This window comes from Callithrix jacchus, chromosome 14 (genome assembly GCF_049354715.1).
Source record: "Callithrix jacchus isolate 240 chromosome 14, calJac240_pri, whole genome shotgun sequence".
Classification (NCBI taxonomy): Eukaryota; Metazoa; Chordata; class Mammalia; order Primates; family Cebidae; genus Callithrix; species Callithrix jacchus.
In genome coordinates this window covers 24810522-24817174 of record NC_133515.1, presented here as the reverse complement: position 1 = coordinate 24817174, position 6653 = coordinate 24810522, and the positions used below count along the sequence as shown (strand labels likewise).

Below are 6653 nucleotides of genomic sequence, written 5' to 3'. Positions count from 1 at the left end.
TGTGCATAGTGAGTTCTGACTATGATATCATTCCTGATATGAAACCAAAGTCAGTCTTCTAAGTCCATCCATTGGTTCAGTTCTGCCTTCTGACAGCGTCCATGACAGACTTCACAGTTCTCCCAGTCGTCTTTGTCCTACATGGGCTTTCTATTCTTCAAGCTGAAGAGCCACCAGTGATTCCACTTGTTCATTCAGTTCACATTTAGGGGTCACATCTTGTGCTAGGTCCTGAGGTTTGTCAATGAGCAGAGCTCAAAGTCTGTTGAAAAGATAATCACATAGAACAGGCATTTTACTATGCCGTGTTCTGTGCACTGATGGTGGTACACAGGGGCCCCTGGCACCAGTGAGAAGGGCTTTTCACTTCACTGGAGAGGTCAGCAAGGGTGCTCTGAGGAAACACCTGCTAAACAGAGCTGGAAAGAGTGAGACAGGAGCACAGTAAGAGGTAGCGGTCTATGGAGGACATCTCCAGGGAGGTGGGACAGGGATGCACCTGGAGAGAATGCCCTTCCTATCCCCGCTCTTCATGAAGTCCCTACTCTATTAGGGTCTCTCCGCCGTGTGAGCTGCTTGAGGACAAAGACCATCTTATACACATGTTTATTTCTTCCCTCCATCTTCCTTAAGTACCTAGCCCAGTACCTGGAATATAAGAAGCTATAATGACTGTTGTTACCTGAGTGGTGAACGCTGAGTAGAGCAGAAATGTCATCTGCCTCAGTTTAAAGATGGGTCATCAGTTTTCTTTCTTAACATAGAAGTCAAGACTCAGTGATCTCTTAGAGCTTCAAGATATCATTAAAGACACACTCATCCTCATTCACTGGAACTTTGTTTTCACCTGTTATATTTTCACTGCTGTCCATTGTCCCATGACATAATTCCCCATCTTTCTTTATTTTCTTTTCTTACAATTAGCTCATTTATCTTCACATGAGAAAGGGACATATAAAATTCACAAGTAAGACCTCCCAGATCCTCAGCTTCTTTCTCTGGCATTAGCCAGTTTCTAGTTTCATGAGCATCTGCTGTGGTTTCAATGCATCCCCTCCAGAAGTTAAACATGACAAATGTGATAGTATTAAGAGGTGGGGCCTTTGAGGTGATTAGGCTATGAGGGCTCTGCCTTCAAGAGCAGGATTAGATGTGCTTAGAAAAAGGCATGATAGAGGAAATTAGACTCCTTTTGTCCTTCAGTCTCCTGCCATGTGGCAGGACACACTGCTAGATGCAGCCTTCAAGGTGCCATCTTGGAAACAGAGGCCAGACACTTACCAGACCGTGAGCCCACTGGCTCCTGGATTTTGGACTTTCCAGCCTCCAAAATTGTGAAAAAATAAATTTCTGTTCTTTATAAATTACTCAGTATGTGGTATTATCTTATAGCAGCACAAAATAGACTAAGACCCTAGGAAATCAATTTTTATTCAGCACATCAACAAAATTATTTACAAATGGAACTTTCCCCCAAGAGGAGGGTGTCACTAAGGAGAGGTGTCTATAAGCATGAGATAATGACCAAGTGGCATGAGCAACAAACTACAATGAGTTAGTCCATGTTACTACTACCAAAGACAAAACTTACATGACTAGGTGACAACAAAATAATTTCTTAGTATGAATTTTTCATTGTATTTGTTCTTAACCTTTCCTTCGTTTAGTCAGGAATCTGGCTCTGGCTCACACTTGAAGGACAGATGAGGACTTTTGTTTTCAAAAGCATAAACTGAAAGGAGAACTTGCAGAGTCTACGGAAAAGAAAAAAGACATTTGTCAACAGAGTGTTTATCTTTTTTAACTGGAGGAGCAGAGCAGGGATAAGGAGAGGAGATGCTTTTGATACTGGAAAGAAACAACACTGTAGAGTTTCCTATCCCAGTACCAACAGAATTATAAAGGCTGACAAGAAATGACTGACGGCAATAAAACAAAGAAAGGGGCAAAGAATACAATAAAGAAACTGGTCACTCAAAGAGAGAAAGGAAAAAAAGAACATTCTGGAGCAAAACAGAGAGGGATAGCTTTAGCTCCTAACTTCCAGTTCCATCCTCCAGCCCCACCCTCCGCATCTACCTCCAAATCCTGAGAATTTTCACTAACACACCCAAAAGCATAGTGAAGCAAATTGACACTGAAGGGTATCCTCAGACATTCCTCCCCTTGCTGGTGACTGGTGGAAACAGATGCTGGGGAGAAATGAGAAACAAGGTGGAGGCATATTGGGGTGTACTTCCTTTCAGAGAAGTCAAGGATATGCATGCAATGAGGAAAGGAATCCAATGCCCAGGGGGGCCCTCATGGTACTGAAACCCAGAAGAGTGATCTGCGTCCAAACATTCCAACCAATGCCCAGAGCCCCTCAGCTGCCCTTTCTCTCTACTGCCTCCCCATTTCCTTGGGCTATGAGGAAAAGTGGAGATGTTAATGTGCTCTGATCAAAGACCACCAGGAACACACCTGTAGTTGAAGAAGCGAGTCATTACTGGTTGAGTGAGGGAGAGTACACACTGCAGGGAACTGTGGGGTGTCTCACTAAGAGGGTGTCAGAACAGACATACAGGATTTGGGGTTGTGTTAGGCAGTAATCTGGGAGTGGGGTTTAACGAAATGGGGCTTTGTTCTAAATTGGATGTTGTCAGGAAGTAGGGGTAACTAGCATTCTAGGGTATCGTAATAAATCTTATGTAGAAAGATGTAAACCTGTATTCAAGCCTTAATGGGTTAAAGCTGTAGTTGGTAGAGAACACTGAAGTTGTAGTTGGTGAAGAAATAGCAGTTATTCATCATAGCTAGGAGAGGGAGGCATCGATTATTTGTGTGATACGAATAATGTTCTTGCTTTGTCCATGCTCAGACATGATTATGAAGGGGTCTTGTTTTTGTCTTGATAAATATGGCCACAAAATGATATGGTCTGAAGCAGATGTTCTATGAAATTGTTTACGCTCATAAAAGAACATCAACACCCTACTGTGGGTGCCAGGCAACTCACAGCATCACCAAGGCCCAGCAGATAAGACCAGATCAATTCCTGGCTGCCAGTGACACCTCTTCTCATTCTCAGAGGAATGCAGAATACCCATTGCTCATTCTTAGCTCAACAGGAAAACTCGTTTTCAGATGAGCTGGAAAGAAATCTAATAATGACACAATTTTAAAAGACTGGTAAATTCAACTACATCAAAGACGAACAAAAACATTTTTTCTTTAAAACCGACAGCACCTGGTATTTCTAGGCAGTCTCCCATCCAAGTACTAACCAGGCCCAACCCTGCTTAGCTTCCGAAATTAGATAAGACCAGGAGCATTCAGGGTGGTATGGCTGTAGACCAAATTTTTTGCATGGCAAAAAAAAAAAAAAAAGACTACCACCACAAACAAAACAAAACAAAAAAAAACAAATGAAAGGGTGGGAAAATAGGTTTGCAATTTATATCGAGGACAAAGAGCTACTATCTCTAATATACAAATAGTTCTTACAAATTTAGGGGGACTAGACCAACGATCTGTTGAAAAAATTTAAAATATATGCATAGAGATTCCATAGGAAAATAATTGGAAGTTAATCTTAAACATGGGAAAAGTTACTTAACATGGCTCATAAGAAGGTAAGTGCAAATTAAAACTATAGCAAGATGCCAATTCTCAGCTATTAAAATTCAATAATTTATTCAGATGGTGAGCCTGTTTCATAACAGGACTTCTTATACATCCCCAGAAGGAACACAAAATGGTGCACTCCTATGGAAGGGAAACTTGGTAACATCTTAGAACATGGCATAGTTGCATATGCGTGTACTTTTTATTTTCTCTCTCTTTGTATGTCTCTGTCTTTTTCTATCTATATTTGTGTGTCTCTATCTCTCTCTCTGTCTTTTTCCATTCCTCCTCCTTTCTCTGCAGTGAGCAGTGAGCTCAGAGGTCCCATAGAGACCATTTGTTTTTGTTTTTGTTTCTTTTTGTTTGTCTGTTTGGTTTTTGGTTTGGGTTTTTTTTTTTTTTTTTTTTTTGAGGCAGTCTCATGCTGTCATCCAGGTTGGAGTCCAATGGCATGACCTTGGCTCACTACAACCTCTACCTCCCTGGTTCAAAAGATTTTCTTGCCTCAGCCTCTCAAGTAGCTGGCATTACAGGCTCCTGCCACCACGCCCAGATAATTTTTGTATTTTTAGTGGAGATGGGGTTTCCCCATGTTGCCCAGGCTGGTCCCAAACTCCTGACCTCAGGTGATTTGTCCGCCTTGGCCTCCCAAAGTGCTGAGATTTATAGGTATGAGCCACCGTGCCTGGCCTGAGTCAACTTGTTTTAATAGCTTTTATTTTTTATGTTCATGTTGATCTATTTTTGGCTAATAAGAGCTCCTGTTTTCTTTTGACTCAAGCCATCACTCTTTGATAATGTCCTAGCTTTCTGGCATGGAACATATTCCAGGGTCTTCTTGTATATTTCCCGGGCTAGACCCAGAATCAGTCATTGTTTCAAGGAAACTTGATTCCTTATCCTTTAAGGAATTCCATTTCCTTTCGCTGGAGACCAGTATTAAGAGGACTACATGCCAGTTACAGGCAACTCATTGCCATCAGATTGTTATTACATCTGAGCCTTACAGCAAGAAAAGGAAACAATCCATTGAAGAGCAATAAAAGCAACAAGTATACCAAATGCTTAGTATATACATTGGCATTTTAAAGGAAAAACTAAGCATTTATCCAAACTTTTCTATATGAACTGTGAAGAACAAAATAGTTCTAGATAATGAAGAAAACTGCTGTGACAAAAACGAACTTAAAAAATCACCATTTTCAGAGCCTAATAAAAAAATGTTCAGACAACAATATTCATGCATTGAATTATCTATGACTACCAAATGCAATTAACCCTAGCACTAATAAAATTGGAGTTAACAGACATTAGAAGCCTCCGTTGTGAACAGGCAGGAAGCAGTCTTCACCTTCTGTCAAACGACCTTGCCAGAGTAGTTACACATGGATTCATTAAGCCTGTAGAACTAACTTCCATTACAAGAAACATAGGAAACAAAGAAAGAGGTAAATGACACCACAAGAAGCAAATACACAGATCTAGGTGGTTAGGACAATTCACCTAATATCTGCAACAGGTTAGCGGAATCTGGCTAACAAGGAAGAACGGCTAATCTAGATGACAGACTCAAAGCCATGACAATCAGATTTTATGTGTTATCTTTTATTTGGATCCTGGGCTCACAAACCAACTGTAAAACAATAATGTTCACATAGTTGGGACAATTCAATTATGAGAAAGGTAATAAATGATACCGAGGAATTTATGTTAATTTTATTAGGGATGATAATCAGAGTCATGCTATGACTTTTCTGGCTTCTGGGAACTTTTGTCTATATGAGCTGCTGCTTCCATAAAAAAAATATTTTATGATCCATTTCGTTGTTTAACATAATCCAATATGAACTTAATATTACAGATTGATATTATCTTTATTTTTTGCCTTTTAAAAAAATAAAAATTAAAACATTTTCCTGGGTCTGGCCCCTAAAAGTATTGGGGGTCTTAGACACTAGGCAGACTGTGTTCAGTGGACAAGTCAGCCTGGGTGATAGTGCCACAAAGAATCAGGGGAAATTCTTTACAATTATTTTACACTATAGAGTAAATTAATATGAATTTAACTCACAAAATGAACAGCTCAAAGAGAAGAACATAAAATGGAATAAAATTGAAAAGGAATTTGTAATTTTCAGGACAAAAATTGAGAAGCCCCATAATTAAGTACATAACACATAAATTAGAAATAGCAAGGAAGAGAATAGTCATCCCTAAAAGTATTTTGCTGACAGAATAAAGGCTGGTAACAAACACAATAATTCATAAAACAAAGACTAAGATTAAGGAAATTAGTCTAAATATCTCCAGTTCTATTTATTGATCCACAACAAAATGGATTACCTGCAACATCCTAACCATTCTCCTCTGAATGAGTTCTGGGTGGTCTGTGTCTTACTAAAAGACGGCGCTCGGAGTGGAATAGTCTCCTAGTTACTGTTAGACCAACAGAAAATAGGGCAGAACTCTCATGTTACTTGCTTCCAATTGGTGTAAACCAAGGGTGATAATTGGTTTATCTAAAATAATGCAAGAAAAAACATCCTGCTGGAATCTCGAAGAAAGGGGCACAGCTATTCTTGGGAATTTGGCTTTGCCCCATGGTAGGTGGTTACGCAGTACCAGCTTCACAAAAGAGTTTTAGAAGTAAGACACCTCTGGTTTCAGGAAGGAGGGAGTAAAAGTACCCTCTTACTGTGAAACTAAACAAAACAAATAAAAAAAAATGAAACAACAAAATATATAAAGTAACTGTTTTTCAGATATTGAACAATAGACAATGCAGGCCTGTGATCCTGGATATGGGTTATCTTAAATCTTTTGCCAAATGATAAAGTCTAGCAGAGAACCACCGTGGGGAGGGGAGGGTAAAGAGCTGAACAGAGTCAAGAGATCACATGTACTGGAAGAATTTGGAGTTCTGACCATGTAGAGTCAAGAGTTATTGCTGAACATCCTGAACATTCCATTTAGATTCCGGTAAAGACCATGACTTAAGAATAGGATTTTTCTAGCCATGGAATTAAGGAAATGCCAGAATCACCTTA

The 6653-nt window shown here is 39.7% G+C and overlaps 1 pseudogene; it reads right to left on the bottom strand.

The window, feature by feature from the left end:
• Window positions 1-3217: 3217 nt before the first annotated feature.
• Window positions 3218-3336, bottom strand: LOC118147506 (5S ribosomal RNA; annotated as a pseudogene).
• Window positions 3337-6653: the final 3317 nt, after the last annotated feature.